The sequence below is a fragment of the Spermophilus citellus genome (assembly GCF_964194105.1).
Source record: "Spermophilus citellus genome assembly, chromosome: 12".
NCBI classification, from domain to species: domain Eukaryota; kingdom Metazoa; phylum Chordata; class Mammalia; order Rodentia; family Sciuridae; genus Spermophilus; species Spermophilus citellus.
In genome coordinates this window covers 77395151-77416051 of record NC_138198.1, presented here as the reverse complement: position 1 = coordinate 77416051, position 20901 = coordinate 77395151, and the positions used below count along the sequence as shown (strand labels likewise).

At 38.4% G+C, this 20901-nt stretch overlaps 1 protein-coding gene across 10 annotated transcripts in view; it reads right to left on the bottom strand.

Moving 5' to 3' along the window:
* DLGAP1 (DLG associated protein 1) overlaps positions 1-20901 on the bottom strand; it is a gene marked incomplete at both ends in the record, with an annotated part of 372344 nt that overhangs the window by 27486 nt on the left and 323957 nt on the right. The window lies entirely within an intron of this gene.

Genomic DNA, 20901 nt, shown 5'->3' with positions numbered 1-20901 from the left:
TTCAAAGCCAGCCTCAGCAATGGCGAGGAGCTAAGCAACTCAGTGAGACCCTGTCCTCTAAATAAAATACAAAATAGAGCTGGGGATATGGCTCAGTGGTCATGACTTCAATCCCCAGCACCCAAAACAAGAAACAAAATGACAAAAACATACACTAAAGCTTCCCTGGCCTCTGGAGCAGGTAGGAAACAGTGAGAGAGGATAAGTCCACCAGAGGTTGCGTTGTGTCTATTACCTCACTTTTTTTTGTTGTTGTTGTTTTGGTACTGTACTGGGAACTGAATCCAGGATGCTATACTACTGAGCTATATCCTAGCCTCCCTTTAATTTTTTAAATTTTGAGACAAGATTTCTCTAAGTTGCTTAGGGCCTTCCTAAGTTGCTGAAGCTGACCTCAAATTTGGAATCCTCCTGCCTCAGCCTTCCAAATTGCTGGGCATGCCTGGTCCACTCTATTTTTTTTAAATCACCTCTGGTCTAATATTTCATTCATTTTTTGATTATGATAAAATATACATAAACATACAATTTACCATTTTAACCATTGTTAAGTGACATTCAGGACATTGACCTCTCTTGTGCAGTTATCACCATCATCCATCTCCAGAATTTTCTCATTGCCAGCTATCCTCTGTACCTATCAAACACTACCTCCCCGCTCTCTCCTCCCCCAGCCCCTGGCAGCCACCACCTACTCTCTGAATCTATCAATCTGACTGCTCTAGGTGCCTCATATCAGGGGAGTCATACAGCATGAGTTCTTTTGTGACTAGCTTATTTCACTCAGCACACTGTCTTCACGGTTCATCAGTGTTTTGTATGTTCTAATTTTTCCTTTTTTAATATTGAATAATAAATAGTATATACGTGTGTCACACTTTGTTCATCCATTCATTCCTTTGAACATTTGCTTTCAAATTGACCTTTTCGCTATTGTGAATAATGCCGCTGTGAACAGGGGTGTGTAAGAATATCTTTGAGACTCTGTTTTCAATTTTTTTGAATATATATACCGGGAAGTAGAATTACTAGATCATATGGTGATTCTGTTTTTTGTTTTGTTTTGTTTTAGGAACTGGCAACTATTTTCAATTTATTTTATATTCCCACCACCATTGCACAAGGATTCTAATTTTTCCATATCATCAAGATTTGTTATTCCCTGATTTTTCTTTTTTGGGGGAAGGGAGTATACTGGGGATTGAATTCAGGGGCCCTATTTTGTATTTTATTTACTTATTTATTTATTTTTAATAGTCATTTTTTTTAGTTGTAGTTGGACACAATACCTTTGTTTTGTTTTTTATGTGGTGGTGAAGATCAAACCCAAGGCCTTGCACGTGCTAGGCAAACACTCTACCACTGAGCCACAACCCCATCCCCTTATATTTTATTTAGAGACCAGGTTTCACTGAGTTGCTTAGCACCTCGATTTTGCTGAGTTGACTTTGAACTTGAGATCTTCCTGCCTCAGCCTTCTGAGCTGCTGGGATTATAGGCATGTGCCACTGTGCCTATTTCCTAATTTTTTTTGTGGAGTGGAGGGTACTAGGGATTGAACCCAGGAGTACTCGGCCACTGAGCCACATCCTATTTTGTATTTTATTTAGAGGCAGGGTCTCCCTGAGTTGCTTAGCACCTCACCATTGCTGAGATTGGCTTTGAACTTGCGATCCTTCTGCCTCAGCCTTCCCAGCCATTGGGATTACAGGCATGCACCACTGCACCTGGCTCCCGATTTTTGATAGTGGCCATCTAATGGTGTGAAGTGGTACATTTTCTTAAACTAATTCATGGTTATGGCATTTTAAGAGAGTTTGTCTGCCAGCTGATTTTCAATTAATATTTCATATTCAACAGCACTAGCCTTAAAGGACAGTGCATTTGACAATATCTAACAATATTAAATATACCAGATTAAATGCCTTTCCTTAATTATCGCAGACTATCCTATTAGAGTCAATTAAAATTGATACTGTAAGCTAGGCATGGTGGCGCATGTCTGTAATCCCAGCAACTCAGGAGGCTGAGGCAAGAGGATCACAAGTTCGAGGCCAACCTTAACAACTTAGTGAGACCCTGTCTTAAAAAATAAAAAGGGCTGGGGATGTATCTCAATGGTTAAGTGCCCCCTGAGTTCCATCCCTGGAACTAACAACACGAAACAATTCAGTACTCGAGTCTATCATAAATATAGATTGGCCAGAGCAACACAGGCAAAGTAGTTATGTGCAAGATGGAAGAAAGATTGGGACTCTCGGAAAGGAGAGAGTACAAATCATCTCAGTAAATCCATTTTATTTTCCCTAGAGAATACATGTCAGGGAAGAGAAGTGGCTGCTATATTGACCACTGTTAGTTTTTAGGATGTCAAAATGATCACATATACTGTGAATCCCGCTATTTATTTTATGAAGATAGAGCTGCCAGAGTCAGCTCATCTCACTGTTTGCTGTTTTTAAGAAATTGCTTCTGGGCCGGGGTTGTGGCTTAGTGGCAGAGCGCTTGCCTAGCACGCGTGAGGCACTGGGTTCGATCCTTAGCACTGCCTAAAAATGAACAAATACACTAAAGGTCTGCTGACTATCTATAACTAGAAAAAAGAAACTGCTTCCACCAAAAGTATCACACCTTATTACTTTTTGTAAATTCTTCAATGTTCAGATGGGTCAAAAACATTAAAAATAAAAATGAAAAATCGCCTCGTGTGCAAGTCTGCAAGCTGGGTGGTGAGTCCCTGGTATTAACAAGGAAAGGAAGAACAATTTTGCTCAAGGGCTCCTTCCAAGAGCTGCTCATTTCTTGGCTGCAGGAGGCTATTTTTGCATTCTTCCTGTTCATCCCCAAAACGTAAAATGTCATCTCCTGAAGCTGAGCTTTCTCTCCAGCTGCATGCCTGTGAATTGGATGAGGCTCCTTGCAACAGTTGACATTTGGCTGTTCTACTAACACGAAATTCCAACTATGAAAACACGAGGCTTCACTCTCTTAAGATCATGTATTGCCAGAGGCATTACATTTCCAGGCTTACAGAAGTACTAGTCCCTGGTTGTTTTCCATCAGGGCACACTTGCCAGAGACAGAATCCCTTCCATATATAAAACAGAATGGCCTACTTTTCCCCTGGCCTCTGTTTTTATCTACACAACACTGTACTACCAGCATTCCTGAGAGCCGTCTCCTGGCTATGGATCTGGTAAAGTATCCACCTTCTTAAGAAAAATTACTTGGCAGTACATTAATAGAAGTTTGCAGTGTAGTCACCCAGAAAGAAATAAAAGTTAAGTAAAATTAAAATGGTTTGGGATTAAAAGCGGTGCCTTTGAACTCAGGCAGCCTGTCCAGGCTGCTAGTTTCTATCAATTAAGTCCCCTAAGCAAGTGCTTTCTTCCACCCAGAGCTTTCAAAGAATGTTCTGCTCCACAAAACTGTTTCATGTCTTTTATGTGCAAAGTCCCCTTCTGAGGGAAGGGTGTAATCGAGTTGTTTTAAAATTTTGATAGGAACCCAGAAGGGTGTCACTAAGATTAATTTCTGTATTTTTTAAAAAAAGAATCGACCCGTTGTTGGTCAACGGTATAAACCTAAAAGCCGAACCCAGTGGCTTTGCTCTTTCCAAACCCGCAATTTCCAGCCCTGAACTTTCTTTGGTCCTTCAATGCCCTGCAGGCACAATGTGTAATAATTACAACTTCTGAAAAATGCCGGCCAATATTCTGGCCTAAGGAACAGAAAACCATGCGAGGAAAGACTGGATCAACCAGTATGGAACACAATACCCTGTTCCCAACAGCAGAGAAAAAAAGTCACTCGTTAGCATTCACCTCTGCTGTTGCTTTTTAAGCTCCCTCCTTCTATGAAATGAGTTTATGTTTCTGATTAGAGGATTTTCTGACCCTTCTCACAACTTTCCAGTATAACAGATTACAAAGGAAGAGATAGGTGGTGAATTGCGGAGGCCACTTCCTGTGCCCCCTGGCTTGATGAGGCTTTGGTTAAACAAAATAAGTGAACACAAACTAAGAGGTTGGTAACTTTAGAACTTTCTTTTGTGCTTGTGTGGCACTGGGAATTGAACCCAGGGCCTCAAGCAAACTAGACAAGTACTCCATCCATGGAGCTATAGCCCCTGCTTGGCATTTTTATAATCTTTATATTTTTGGACCTGGCAGGTTATCCAACTAGTGAGATTCAAGCTATAAACTTACTTAAGGGAGATAAATTCACTACAGAATCCCCTGGCCTCTGGGTATATCCTCTTTATCTCTCTCATTGACATAATGCTTGTTTTTTAGGGCTAAATCTAGTAGCAAATGGAAAATGCTAGTCCTAAGGCTGTTCTTTGTAAGAGACTTCAGACTTTTTTTTTTTTTTAAACTAATCCTCTGTGAAGCTTTCCTGTGACCTGAGAGTGGCTGGTCCTCAGAAGCCCAGCCATCCTGGTGGGTTGTGAAATGGCTCCCTGTAACTGGTGCCAAATCCAGGATGGCTTCGAATATGAAACAAAAGACAGATCAAAAGAAAGATGTGGGGCTGAGGAGATAAAGATGGAGAACTCACGCTCTCCCCAGAAGTTGACTCTTTCTTGTCAGATCAGCTTCCAAATTAGAACAGGGCATGGTGGAAACAAAGGTCTACAGTAGCCCTTGCTCTAAAACCTGGGGGGAAGAATTCTCCTGCTCCCCATTTGTGTGCAGTTAGTATGGTCCTAGCCCAGCTCTAAAACCGGTCCCACAAGAAGCCTCCATTGCTTATTTAAAATCCTCCATATTGGATATAGCTCAGTTCATAGAGTGCCTGCCTCACATGTACAAGGCCCTGGGTTCAATCCCCAGCACCACATTAAAAAAAAAAAAAAATTAAAATCCTCCATCACTCATCATTCCTTTTCCTAAAGATCTTTTTTAGCAAAAGAAAACAGAATACGTTTTCTAGGTGAAGATTCTCCCCAATCCAAATAATGCTAATAAAAGAAATGGAGAGAATGGAAAATAATGACAGTTATTATCCAAAGGCTTCTGATAGGGCCTTCATGCTGCCAGTCTTCTTTCAGTAGGATCTGGGCAGGTGCTAACTGGTATCTTTGATGGGCTGTCACTATAGGAACCTTGGTTTGGAGTCTCAACAAAACATTCCTGAATTGAAAGTGCCCCAGAAGGGACTGTTTGGCTTCAGCAACCAGCGCCTAAGGCGCTTCTTGGCTACAACCCTACCCGAGGTAATGAGCAAAAGCAGGACAGGAACAAAAAGCAGGAGAGGCCTCACTAACAACTTGTTAATAAAGTCTTAGTTTTGGGGCTGGGGACATAGCTCAGTTGGTAGAGTGTTTGCTTCACATGTGCAAGGCCCTAGGTTCTAATCCCCAGCACCATATAAAGAAAAATAAAGTCTTGGTTTTGGTGAAATGGAGCCCTAGGCTTATCAGTAGTCAGATGGTCATTTTCTTTCTGCAAACAATCTTGAAAAACATGTAGAAAGGAAGAAAGAAAGAGAAGGAAGAGAAGATGTAAGGAAGGGAGGACCAAGGCTAGAAAGGAAATTGTGTGGTGTGGGGAGAAACGAGAGAAAAGAAAAGGAGGAAGGGAGAGAGAAATGTCTGAGGTCCCTCCAGAGTTGTGCCAAGTTTCAGGCTTTTGAAATTTGAAACGCATGAATGCCACACCTTTAGAACTCAGGTACACAGGAAGTGAGTATTTGGCTAAGTCATGGTATTGCTAACTTGGCATCAAGAGTGGGTACTAGGCTATGTGGTTCTCCAAGGAAACCGTGAAGAGTGGGGATGGATCCAGAACTTCTAAGTTGGAAAAGAAAGGGTGTTGTTGTTTGCTGAAGGCCTTCCCCATCTGGAGTCCCTGAACTAGTGGTCAGAAAATGTGCTGTTTCAACTTTGATTTTTTGTTTTAACATGCTGTTTAGGTGAAAGTCACAAATCATCAAAAGCCCAAATATTTGCACATTTAAGTCACTTGGAATGGAAAGAGATCTTTTGTAGCAGTTGACATTGTGGTTAGAAAGAAAACAGAGCTACTGTTTTACTTTCTTGTCCTAAACATGAGCTTTAATGTGTGAAGCAAGGAAGATTTAAAAACCCAGAACTGAATTACCTATGGAAATGCATATGGGAACAGAGTTAATTTGAGTGAAGGATCAAAAGTGTCGGGCTGGGGTTGTGGCTCAATGGTAAAGCGCTCACCTAGCAAGCATGAGGCACTGAGATCAATCCTCAACACCACTTAAAAATAAAATAAAGGTTATTGTGTCCACCTACAACTAAAAAAAAAAAAAAAAAAAAGAACATTAAAAATAAAGTGTCGGGGGGCTGGGGATGTGGCTCAAGCGGTAGCGTGCTCGCCTGGCATGCGTGCGGCCCGGGTTCGATCCTCAGCACCACATACCAACGAAGATGTTGTATCCGCCGAGAATTAAAATAAATAAATAAATTCTCTCTCTCTCTCTCTCTCTCCCCCCCCCCTTCCTCTCTAAAAAAAAAAAAAAATAAAAAAATAAAGTGTCGGAAGCTGGGGTTGTAGCTCAGTAGCAGAGCACTGGTCTAGTATGCGTGAGGCACTGGGTTTGATTCTCAGTACCACATATAAATAAATAAAGATCCATCAACAACTAAAAACAATTTTTTTTTTTAAAAAAATGCCATAATCCTACTCACTGAGGCAATTGCTTCTAGAGATAGAGGGTGGCTCTCATGCAGATGAACAGTGTGACTTCAAGACCTGTGATTCAGCCTCCACTTTCACAAGATCTGCAGGAATGGCAGGTGTCTTTCACAAGCACATTTTGATGCCAGCCCAGCAAGTCCAAGTGTAATGCATAATGCATGAAAGACATACTAGGAGAGAAGGAGGGAGAGGGGGCTCCACCAACTGGAGAAAGACCAGAGGCAAGTCACCTGCTCCCATTCCCATCCCACTACCATACATGAAAAGATCCTAGCTTTCCAACTGGCTGCTCACACCTCCAAACACGTGAAGCCAGCTCTGGACGCTGACTTGCTAGGCAACGTTAGTTTTAATAAAGGAATGGCCAGGTGGGGAGATGATAAATGGGGGAAAGAAACCTCCGAGTGTTTTGCCACCCATATATTCTAGGTAAAGTTTTTTCCTCTAATTTCCTGGGTGCTGAAGGCACTTAGGCCTGGTTGCAACACTGATTCCCACTTGGATAAGTCCCCATGAGATTCCAGACAGACCCAGGCAAGAAGGCACACGCCTGTAATCCCAGTGGCTCCGGATCCTGAGATAAGAGGATCTCGAGTTCAAAGCCAGCCTCAGGAATTTAGTGAGTCCCTAAGCAACTTAGTGAGAACCTGTCTCAAAATAAACTATAAAAAAAGGGACTCTGGGTTCAATTCCCAGTACCAAAAAAAAAAAAAGATCTCAGACAGGGCTGAGGGTGTGACTCAGTGGTAAGAGCTTGTGTGGACACACAAGGTCCTGGGTTACATCTTCAATACAGAAAACTTTAAAAATTTTGGACAGTTAAAAAAAAGTTTACAAAGAGGTATATAAAATATTAAATATACATCTGAAAAATAAGTCTGGATTTCTCTTTCTAGAAAATTATTGTGAGTGCTGGGGTTGTGGCTCAGTGGTACAGCGCTTGCTTAGCATGTAAGAGGCCCTAGGTTCGATCCTCAGCTCCATAAATAATAAATAAAATAAAGGTATTGTGTCCAACTACAACTAAAAAATAAATGTTAAAAGAAAATTATTGTGAGACCAGTACCTTCTTTCTATCTGTTAAAGACAGACATTAACTTGTCAATTTAACAGTGTCAATAAAGAACCCAGAAAGAATAGAATTTCAATTTTTCTTTATTCTTTGTTCCCTTTTTTCTTTCTTTTTTAACTGGGTATTGGACCTAGGCATGCTCTACCATTGAGACAGGGTCTTAGTAAGTCACCCAGGTCACCCTTGGACTTGCAGTCTTCCTGCCTCAGCCTCCTGAGTTGCTGGGATTACAGTATAATTGGATATTTTCTATCTCCTCTTAACACTTTCAGTTGTGAAGACAGAAGATGATTGTTTTTATAAACTGTTCCAAAATATATCGGAAAACTTTATGAAAAGTAGTTGAAATAGGCCAGTGGCCCAAGGCTAAAATCCATACAACACACTTATCACACCTCTTATTCCTGAAGTAGACATGACAGCAATATAGCAACCATGGTAATAGACAGAAAGGACACTTGGCTAAACTTGAACAGTCTTTGTCATACATTATGCAACTCTAAAATTGAGGATATTTATAGAATTTTGAATCAGAGAACTTACACTGGAAATAGTTATTGATTTTAACTGTATACAGCTTCTAAATTTTAGAGACAGAAAGGGAAAGTTTCTTTCAATCAGGAGCTCTTTATTAGAATGCTCTTTTTTCCCCCAAGGATGTGGTATTTTTTCCAGTATATTCTATGACCTTTCAAGCCAAAGAGTAGTGCTAAATAGCAGATTTGCCTCATTTTTAGGACTAAGGAAACCTATATGGGGCCTGGGATATAGTTCAGTTGGTAGAGTGCTTGCCTTGCATACACAAGGCCCTGGGTTCAATCCCTAGTACCACAAAACAAAACAAAACAAAACAAACAATAAAAAACCTATATGGATTTCTTCTGCTTTAGGACAAGATGGGGTAAGGACAAGATGGGGTAAGAATGACTGAATTTACTACCTGAGACAAACTAAAAACCAGCAAAATATATGAAATAACCATGTTAAATACATTTGACATCAGATAATAACCGAGGACAGTGATCACTAAGATATGGAAACAAAGGAAGCCCCCAACAGCCTCTTTAACTAATTGGAGAGAGTTTCCAGGAGTTATCTTCGGGATTTAATGAGACATTGCTGGGAGTCCAAGGAGGCCAATGAAGTTAGGGTCTGCAGAGAATGAGAAAAGAAAGAACTACACACAGAGAACCTCAGAGATCTGCACAGGCCCCACTATAGGACTCCCATAAGTACTGCTCAGAGCTTGGGGGGAGAAACTGCCCAAGACTCAGGTATGTGTACTTCTCTTTGGAAGAAAAAGCCATCAACCTAGAGTGTGATATATAGCAAAGTCATCTTTTTAAAAATGAAGGTAAAATAACGACTTTTTGATACACAGAAATTGAAATTCAGTACCAGCAGACACACACTATCAGAAAGTTCAAAAGAAAGTCCTTCAAGGAGAAGGCAAGTTATCCTAGATGGAAAACTGAATTTGCATAAAAGAATAAATAACACTGGGAAATGCAACTTTGTGGACAAATTAAGAACTTTTCCCCTTCAGATTTAAATCTCTTTAAACTAGACAAATGACTTAAAACAGTAACGATAATGACATTTTGTGAATCTTATTTATGTAGAAACAAAATGTTTGTTGATGATAACAAAAAGCCTGGGAGTGGAGGAATGGAAGTGTACTATCATAAGATTCTTGTATTTGAAGTGATATAATTTCATTTGAAGGTTGATTATGATAAGTTAAAGATACATAAATTGTAATCTCTATAGCAGCCCCTAAAAAATGCAAGGAATTTTAGCCAGTTAATCAATGATAAAGGAAAAGAAGTAGAAGTATAAAAACATAACTTACCCCAAAGAAGACAGAAAATAACGAAAAATAAGATGAGATAAAAATTTATTTATTTATTTGTTTATTTATTTATTTTGGGGTACCAGGGGGTACTCAACCACTGAGCCACATCCCCAGCCCTTTTCTGTATTTAATTTAGAGACAGGGTCTCACTAAGTGGTTTAGTGTCTTATTTTTGCCGAGGCTGGCTTTGAACTCACAATCCTTCTGCCTGGGCTTTCTGAGTTGCTAGGATTACAGGTGTGCACCCCTGTGCCCAGTGAAATTTTAAAATGAATAAAAAAAGACTTATTAAATCTAAGTACATCATTAGTTACACCAAATGTAAATGGTCTAATTACCGCAGTTAAAACAAGCCTGTAATCCTAGGGGCTTGGGAAGCTGAGACAGGAAGATCACAAGTTCAAAGCCAGCCTCAGCAACGTTGAGGTACTAAGGAACTCAGTGAGACCCTATCTCTAAATAAAATACGAAATAAGGCTGGGCATGTGCCTCAGTGGATGAGTGTCCCTGAGTTCAATCCCCACTAAACCTCCCCCGCCCCCACCAAAAAAAAAGAAGACTCTATATATTGCCAATGAAAACTGTATTTTTTAGAGACAAAAATATTTCTAATGGAAAAAAATATACCATACTAATATATAGAAAAGAAAGCTATATTTGTTGTTTTAATATCAGACAGGCAGATTTTAAAACCAAAAAAATATCAGGAGGAAACAAGATGCTTCATAATGAGAAGGGGCAAATCCATCAAAAGGACCAAACAACCTAATATGTACACACCTACTTCGATGGTTTCAAAACACATGAAACAAAACTTTATAGAACTATTTGGAGAAATAGATAAATTCACAATTATATAAAATATTTCAATATCACCATCTCAATAATTGATAAATCAGAGACTACAGAAGAATGTAATAATTAACCTGATCTAATTGCCATTTATAGAACACAGTGCTCAAAAGCAGCAGAATGCATATCTTTTTCAAGTACACACAGAATATTTAGTAAGATATACCACAATTTGGGGCCATAAAACAAATTCCAATGAATTTTAAAGGGTTTAAGACACAGTATGTTGTTTAACAACAATGGACTCAATAGAAATGTAAGAGATACTTGCAAAACCCCAAAATATTTAGAACTAGATAATATACTTCCAAGTAGCCTGTGGATTAAAAGAAAATAAAAGGCAAAATAAAAAATATTTTGAACTGAATTAAAAAGGAAACACAATATATCAAAATGTGTGGACTATAGTTATAACAATATTTACAGTAAATTTATAGTATTAGACACCAATACTTAAAAAAAAAACAAACCTCAAGTCAATGCTTGTCATCCATCTTCATAAACTAAAACAGAAGAGCAAATGCAACTCATGGTATAACAGAATAAAGGAAATGATAAAGAAAGTGGAAATCGATGACACAGAGAACAAAAAAGCTGTAGAGAAAAATCAGTGAAATCAGAAGGTGGATGCTTTAAAAGCTTTATAAAGTTGATTATTTTCTAGCCAGAGTGGGGGGAAAAATGAAGATACATATTACTAACATAAGAATCAAGAAAAGTGACATCAGTACAGATTCTATAGGTACTAAAATAATAAGAGGGCAATTCTATGAGCAACTTTATAAATAAATACAATTGGATAATTTAGGTGAAATAAATTCCTTAAAATAAACAAATTATAAAACTCAAGCAAGAAGGAATTGATGGCTTGAATAGTCCTATACCTCTCAAAGAAATTGAATTTGAATTCCTTGATAATCCCAGCTACTAGAGAGGCTGAAGCAGGAGGATGGCAAGTTCTAGGTCAGCTGGGGAAATTTAGCAAAACCTTATTTCAAAAACAGAAAAAAATAGAATTGGGGATACAGCTCAGTGGTCAAGCACTTTGCTAGCATGTGCAGGGCCCTGGGTTTAATCCCTGATACTACCAAAAAAATAAAAAACAAAACTTTTCCCAGAAGGTTAGTTCCAGATTCAGACAACTTCACTAGGGACTTCAATCAATAAAACATTTATGAAAAAAATAATAAAAAATTTCCACAAAATGTTCCAGAAACTAAAAGAAAAAAAATGTTTCCTAACTCGAGGATAGAATTATTCTGATATCAAAGGCATACAGGCAATGTAAGACAACTGCAGAGTGATATCCTCATGAATATAGACACAAAAATTCTTAACCAAATTTTAGCTCATCCAATCCAATGATATCTAAAAAAGATTATAATGGCATATTGAATTTATCTGAGGAATACAGGGTTGGGTTAACATTTTAAAAATCAGTGTGAGACACTGAATGGCCACATGAAAAGGAATGAAATTGGCTCTTTACCTCAAACCATATAGAAAAATTAGTTTGAAATGGATCAAGGGCCTAAATTTAAGAGCTAAAACTGTAGTATTCTTAGAAAAATATACAGGGCCTAAATCTTCAGGACCCTGAATCCGGTAATGATTTCATAAATATGACACTGAAATTATGAGGAACAAAAAGAAAATATAGATAAACTGGATTTATTCAAAATTCAAAACTTCTGTGTATTTAAAGACTCCATCCAGAGAGTTAAAAGCTCATGGGATGGAAGAAAATATTTACAAATAGTAAATCTAAGAAAGATTTAGTATCCAGAATAAACAAAGAACTCCTAAAACACTTAGAAACAAAACAAAAACAACAACAACTCAAAAAAAAAAAAAATAGGCAAGGGGGTTTTGGGGATGTAGCTCAGTGGTAGAGTGCTTGACTAGCTATTTTATTGATTGAAGTCCCCAGTTATCTGGATCTGGAACTTACCTTCTGGGAAAAGTTTTGTTTTTTTATTTTTTTGGTAGTATCAGGGATTAAAACCAGAGCCCTGCACTTACTAGCAAAGTGTTTGACCACTGAGCTGTATCTCCAGTTCTATTTTTTTCTGTTTTTGAAATAGGGTTTTGCCACAGGCTGGGAGACAGGAGGAAAGGGGAGTGACTGCATAATGGGTAAGGGATTTCTGTTTGTATTGACCCAAATATTTGGGAATTAGGTAGTGGTCATGGTTGTATAATATTACAAATGTACTTAATGTCACTTAATTCTATGCTCTAAAACTGTCAAAATGGTAAATTTTATGTTACACGTATTTCACAATAACTTTTTAAAAAATTTATTAATCATAAAAATCATAATCATAAAAATCATATTAACAGTCTTAAAATGAAAACCCATATAATATTTCCATAAATAGATTCCAAAAAAGCATTTGACACAATTTAACATCTAGAAAAGAACTTCCTCTATGAGATAAAGGGCACCTATCAGAAACCTGAAGCTGATACCATATTTAATAGTAAAAAATGGAATATTTTCACAGAGGAAGGATGTCTATAATCAAGAAATTACACTTCTAGGGCTGGGGATGTGGCTCAAGCAGTAGCGCACTCGCCTGGCATGTGTGGGGCGCTGGGTTCGATCCTCAGCACCACATAAAAATAAAAAATAAAGATGTTGTGTCCACCGAAAACTAAAAAATAAATATTAAAAAATTCTCTCTCTCTCTCTTAAAAAAAAAAAAAAAAAAAGATGGGGCTGGGGTTGTGGCTCAGTGGTAGAGTGCTCACCTAGCAAGCACAAGGCACCGGGTTCGATCCTTAGCACCACATAAATGTAAAATAAAGATATTGTATCCACCTAAAAGCTTGAGAATAAATATTTAAAAAAAAAAAAAAAGAAAGAAATTATACTTCGAGTCAGTGCAAGAAACAAGAGAAAGAATTGATTGTATCCAGGTTAAAAATAAGAAATAAATTCATCTTTATTTGTAGACAATATGGTAGTCTATAAAGAAATTCCTGTGGGCTCCACAATAAGTACTAAAATTTATAGGCAAGTTTAGTAACATTACAAGATATGTGACTAACATACAAATCAGTGAAGGTCTGGGTGTGTAGCTCAGTGGTTAAAACAGGTGTTTAGCATGCACAAGGCCCTGAGTTCAATCCCCAGGACTAAAAAATGAAAGAAAAAAAATTCTACAATTTAACAATAAACAATTGAAAATTGAAATAAGAATAAGTGCCATTTATAATAAGAAAAATACACAATATCTAAGGACAGAATACAAATATGGGCTGGGTGCAGTGGCCAGTCTCAGCAAAGGTGAAGTGCTAAGCAACTCAATGAGATCCTGTCTTAAATAAAATGCAAAAATAGGTCTGAGACTGGGGCTCAGTGGTTGAGTGCCCCTGAGTTCAATCCCCGGTACTCCCACAAAAACAAAACAAACAAAACTACAAATAGGTATAAGACCTTTACATTATAAATTAAATAATCATGCTTAGAGAAATTAAGGGAGAACTGAATAGAAAACTATTGTGACAATGTTAAATCTCCTAGAATTGATGCACAAACTCATTGCTACTCCAACAAAAATCTAGCAATCTTCAATAGAAATTATCAAGCTTTCTACCTAGAGAAAAACAAAGGACCTAAAATAGTTTAAAAATATTCTGGAAAAGCTGGGCACTATAATCACAGTGATTTGGGAGGCTGAGGCAGGAAGATGGTAAATTCAAAGCCAGTCTCAGCAACTATTTTGTGAGACCCTGTCTCAAGATAAAAAATAAAAAGGGCTGAGGATGTGTGGCTCGGTGGTAAAGCTCTTCTGGGTTCAATCCCCAGTACAAAACAAAACAAAACAAAACAAAAAAACCCCTCAATGTTCTGGATGAAAACAGAGGAGATAATCTTTGTAACCTTGAATTAGGGTAGATTTCTTAGTAATGATAATGAAAACACAATTTGTAAAAGAAAAATGGGACTTCAGTGAAATTATGAACATCTAATCATCAACTATATTAAGAGAATTATAAGACAAGACACAGACTGGGAGGAAATTTTTTGCAAAACATATCTGATAAATGACCTACATCCATTATATATACTCTCAAAATTCAATAATAATAATAGCAATAATAACAATATTAAAACAACTCTATTTCAAAATATGTGAACAAGCACTTCACCATAGAAGATATATGGGATAACAAATATGCTCATGAAAAGATGTTCAACATCATTATGCAATAGGAAAATGTAAATCCAAACCACACTGGGATATCACTAGTTTACATATTAGTATTTCTAAAATTTTAAAAACTGTCCACATCAACTGTTGAGGAGAGGATGGAATAACTGGAATTCACACACCACTAGTGGAAATGTAAAATGCATAACCATGTTGGAAAATTCTTTGAATGTTTCTTAAAACAGTAGACATTCTTCTATCATCAAATCCAACTATTCCACTCCTAGATTTTTACCTAACAAAATGAAAGTAAATGTGCACGAATGTTCATAGTAGATTTATTAATAACAGCTCCAAACTGGAAATGACCTCCTTGTTCATCAACAAGTTAATGAGTAAACAAAGTGTGATATATCCATACCTTAGTATACTAGTTTGCAAAGAAAACAATCAACTCCCGATGCATGCAAAACACACAGGACTCTCAAAATTACTATTCTGACTGAGAAGAACCAGGCAAAAAGATACTTACATGCTACTGGAAAAATTCTAGAAAATGCCAATAAGCAACCGAAAGTAGACAGGAGAAGGAGCAGGAAAGGAAAACGTGGGTGGGAAGAGGGCTGATTCTCAAAGGATCCAGGAAACTTCTTGTTTTGGGTGCTGGGGATGAAATTCAGGGCCTCGAAAATGCTAACCACCCGCCCTACCATTGATCTACACCTCTGACCCCCAAGGAAACCTCTGTGGGGTATAGAAGTGTTCTTATCTTGATGATAATGATAATCTCAGTTCATTTACATATTTGTATTTGAAACTATATGCCCAAACTAATCAAATTGTAGACTCTTCATATGCAGTTTATTGTATGTCAATTAACTTTAATAAAAAATGTGTATGATGTGATTTGAGGAATCATCTGTATTTTCAGGGCCATCATGGGTTCCATCCCCAGAACCCTTCCCCAACCAAAAAAAAAAAAAAAAAGCTTTGGTCCTTAGGAAAGATGAGGATTTAGATTTCTCACCTCACACCACCCCTACTCCCCATTGTCTCCTTCCCCTCCCGCCCTCCCTCCCTCCCTCCCTCTCTCTCTCTCTCTCTCTCTCTCTCTTTCTTCCTCTCTCTCTCTCTCACACACACACACACACACACACCCTCACTGCCGGTGTATCCCTATATTTTTCCATTCTCGTATTATTATTACATTAAAAATTTAGATAAATATTCAGAACTCAGATTTTATGACTATATGATTATGGCCTCCTGGAAGTAGTGTTCACAACTGACCAAGTGTTATGATCTGAATTGTTCCCCCCACCCCCACCCTGAATTGATACGTTGAAATTCTAATCCCCCACACCTCAGCATATGACTATGTGGAGATAAGGTCTTTAAAGAGGGGATGTTGAAGTTAAAATGAGGCCCAAACAGTGGGCTCTAATTCAGCATGACTTGGTGTCTTTCAATGAAGAAGCGATCAGGACAGAATGTAGACACACAGAAGAAAGACTGGGTGAAAACAGGCAGGGCATGACCATCTACAAACCAAATCAGAGACCTTGCAAGAAACTAACCCTGCAATCTGGAAATTCTAACATCCAGGACTGTAGAAAATAAATGTCTGTTGTTTAAGCCATCCGTCTGTGGCATTCCTGTTACAGCAGCTTGAATTTGACTAAGACATCATATATTTCCGTGCCTGAACAGTTTTTTTTTTCTTTTTAAAAATTGGCTTGATTTCTATGCCCTTAGCATTTAACCCTCAAAGCTCCTCTCCGTGCATTAGAACATATGAAAGTATATTCTGCAAGTCTTTTTTTCTTTTTCTTCTGTGCTTGGGATTGAACTCAGGGTCTCACACATGCTAGGCAAATGCTCTATCACTGAGTTACATCCTCAGTCTTCTGCAAGTTTCCTGGAAGACATCTTTCACAGACTTTCTTACCTGCTCCTCTGTACCTGGCCTCTCACAAACCTGCTATACACCTGTGAGCAGCTACTTCCCTTCTGCATTGTCTCTGTTCCTCTTTCTCCCTGTCTTAGATTGGATCATCTATTTCCAGGATTCTATATTTTCTTTCTGTGCTTACCCACTTATATATTTTTTCTAGAAATTTCTTCAAATTTATCTTTCAACTCTTCATTGCATTTTTCAGTTCTAATCAGTTTTTTTTTAATTTTTATTTTTTAGTTGTTAATGGATCTTTATTTATTTATATGCAGTGCTGAGAATTGAACCCTGTGTCTCACATAGGCTAGGCAAGAGCTCTACTACTGAGCCAGGATCCCAGCCCTCTAATTAGTTTTTAATGTCTAAGAACACTTCTATTCCTTCCCCCTCCAATAGGATAATTTTCTTCAAGAGAACTCCCACATTCCTGATGAACTCTACTTTACTTACTCTTTCTCTCTTTTCTCTCAAAAATAACCTATCAATTTCCTGGCTCTTCTTTAAAGTTTTTGGTTCTGGTTTTCAGGCCCTTGTCTTATCTCCCTGGGTTTACAGATCCTTCGTTGTCAGCTTATGCTTGAGAGGCACGGTAAAAGCCAGGTTAGAAGTCTGTGCTTTGGGGAGGGGCTTATCCATTCTAATCCTCGCTGTAGGGTGATCTGCTGGGCTTTTATCTCGCCAAATCCCTGAAGTCAGCAGTTGAGGGTCTTTAGGCTCAGGCTGGTCAGTTCTTCACAATAGACTCTTTGAAACTCCTGCCTAGATGGTTTGTGCCCTGGCTGCCAGGATTCTGGGAGCTGAGTGAGCTTAAGAAGGCTCAGGGGCTGGGGATGTAGCTTAGTGGCAGAAGGCTTGCCACTAAGGAGGGTGTGGGAGGCCCAGCCCCAGCATTGGGGAAAAAAAATTAGCCGCTAGCGGCTCAGGCCAGGGTGCCTTAATACTGTAAATTTTCACTTCTCCTATTTTGAGTATAGTAACCCTGCCCTCGACTTACTATGATCCTCCTAACCAAGCATCCTTAGTTTCAGCCTCTGAAGGAGAGAAACCTCCAGTGTCTGGAGTCAGAAAGGACTGTCCCTTGGCTCTGGGATTCCAGGAGCTTTTAGTTTCATCTTCATCCCCACTTTCAGAGAACCCAGTGCTACCAACCACCATGGCTTTTGCAAGTTCTGAAGTTTAAATGGGATCATTTTGGATTTCTGCATTACTGGTTTGAGATTCAGCTTTCCGTGCTTTACTAAGTCAGTCGACACTTGTCTACGTATCTGCCACCTTCCAAAATTTGCCATTTTTTTTTCTTTTCTGTCTTCTTCATCCCAAATAAAGTTGCGTGTGTGTGTGTGTGTGTGTGTGTGTGTTACCATCTTTAGTGTCACTCTAGAAATAATGTAGATAAGCCAACAATGGGAGAAAGAGGAAGCAAATTATGGTCCATTCATAGACCCGAATATTGTGCATCCATTAAAAGAGGTCTTTGCTATGAATTTTTAATATCGGAGAAAACTTTTGTTGTAATGTTAATTTTTTAAATATTTATTTCTTAGTTGTAATTGGACACAATATCATTATTTTATTTATTTATTTTTCTGTGACACTGAGGATCGAACCCAGGGCCTTGCACGTGCTAGGCGAGCGCTCTACCGCTGAGCCACAATCCCAGCCCCTGTAATGTTGATTTTTAAAATGTTACAAAATTGTGTACATAGGATGATTTCAACAACTTTTATAATCTTCAAGGGCCCGCGAGTTTAGCTCAATGATAGAGTGTTAGGTTTAGCTTGTGTGAGGCCCTGGGTTCCATCCCCAAATGATCATGGGAAATGTATGAGTAAAAATATATGCTTTAGGGCTAGGGATGTGGCTCAAGCAGTAGCGAGCTCGCCTTGGCGTGCGTGTGGCCTGGGTTCGATCCTCAGCACCACATACAAACAAAGATGTTGTGTCCGCCGAAAACTAAAAAAATAAATATTAAAATTCTCTCTCTCTCAAAAAAAAATATGCTTTATTATTAGTTCATTGGTTAATGAATGGGATTATGAAGGATTTTACTTTATTTCTGAAATTTATGAATTTCTACAAGGCATAAAAACCATCTTGCTTTTCTTATCATTAGTTGAATTATTCAATAGTACATAGTCCTTGTAGAAAAGGTAGTAGTGATATAAAAAGACCACACCTACGCATACACACAGAATTTTTTTCAATCACCGCAAAGCCCATGAGAGTTACAAACTGTTAACATGCTGCTGTATGTCTTCCTTTTACATGTTTGCTAGTTCTGAATTTAAATGGGATCATTTTGGATTTTTGCACTATGGGCTTGAGATTCAGCTTTCTGTGGTTTACTAAGTCAGTTGACACTATGTATCTGCCACTAAGTATCTATGCATCTGCCACCTTCCCAAATGAAAAAAATGATATTCTTCCTTTTTGTATCACTGTCAGGGCAAGAGTCTTCAGTGGGCCAAAGTCTGACTTGTTTAAATACGGTTGCTACTGAAGGAAAGGGAAGCTCCCTGGGAGCCTCTGAGCTTTCTCACCTTAGTCAACAGATAGGATTGGTTTACTGGAGTTGCTAATTACCAGCTTGAAAGACAGGAGGACTTCATAGAAATTCCTGAAGAGGATCAGAGTTTGAGAGGGGATGGGGACCGGAGGCTAGAGGCAGCCACTGAGATTCTTGGTGGGTGAGAGCTTGGGGGGGGGGGGGGGGGAGGTGATACCAAAATTTGTCTGCTTTGCCTTGGATGACCCTGCATATCTGGCACTATACCTGTGTGGATGTTACTGATAAGTGCTGCTAGCTGACCAGTGGAACAGGAATGTAGGAAGATGACTCATGTTTGATGAAGATAGTGAGTTTCTCTATTGTCTTATTTCCATTTATATTCAGGATCCCTGGCTTGCTGTCCCCAGGGCATTTATTTATTTACTATGTGATTATTTATTTATTTGTTCTTTTTTGTTATACACGGCAGTAGGATGTATTTTGACATATCCTACCTACATGGAGTCTAACTTCGCATTCTTGTGGTTGTCCATGGTGTGGAGCTATGCTGGTCATGTATGCATATATGAGCATATGTCCAATTCATTCTACTGTCTTTCCTATGCCCAGTCCTCCTCTCTTTCCTCATTCCCTTTTGTGCTGGGGCATTTAAACCAGCAACCTTTACACAGAATTCCTCTGTGTACAGTCCCCACGGTGAGGCAGCCAGGGAGAATAGAATGGACTTGGCACAGGTGCTACTTGTGGCATTTTGAGGATGTCATGGCTGCCTGCAAATGTCCCAGCAATATTTGCAGTACTCTGTTTCGATGCTCCTTCTCAAAACAGACTGTCTGGTACAATTTTTTTTTCCTGGTGTTGTTTTTCACTAACTTGGTTTCTTTTATTTGGATTTGGAACACTGAAGAACCAGGACTTCTTACTAAACAATTCAGTTATATGGACTTCGTGGGTGGGTTTGCTCTGGTTCCTAAATTGTGACCATTTAAAAGGTAATGAGTCTGTTGGTCTTTTACAAAAGTCTTCTATCTTCATCTCTTTGTATTATCTACTTCTTTCTCTGACTCTGTTTTCTTTCTTTTCTCACTTTTTGTTAGGTGGATGCTTTTTAGTCAGTCCTTTATTTGAGGAAGGAAGAGGTGGATTGTTACAGGCCCTTTAGTGTGAAAACAACAGGCTCATCATTAACATCAAATAATTTAAAAAGAAATCATTAAGTAATCTCAACCACCCATTTTTGCTTTTTAAGATCCTATCTAAATGACTTGCTATCAGCAAAATTATGAAAAGATAAGAGACAGAAGATAAAGATAATCCCTTCATGTTTTACAATAGGTGTCTTTGGAAAGGTTGAAAATAATCATTATCATCAGTTTACCTGCTTGTTTACTTTACTGTGGTTAACTCTAAAGTGACCTTTGAGGAAGGGTATGTTTTGGAAAGTTAAGCACTAAAATTGGTCTGCTGGACTTTTTAGGAGATAGATTTTAAATAAATGACTCAGTTTCTGACCATCCTGCAAACTTTAGTAATTCAATAAACAAATTTTTATAAACATGACGAAAGTGGCTTATTTGACATTGTGGGGTGACAGATGCAATACTCAGCATTCTTGCAAATGGACAAGTGTCACTGTGTTGATTTAGACGGACTAGTTGAAGCCTGGTGTGTTGGCTCTGGAGGATAAAGCAGGAGGACTGCAAATTTGAGGCCAGCCTCAGCATCTCAGACCCTATCTCAAATAAAATTTAAAAAGGGCTGGAGATGTTGGGATGAACCCAACTACTATGTACAACCGTAAAGCACTTGGTTAGCATGTCAGAGG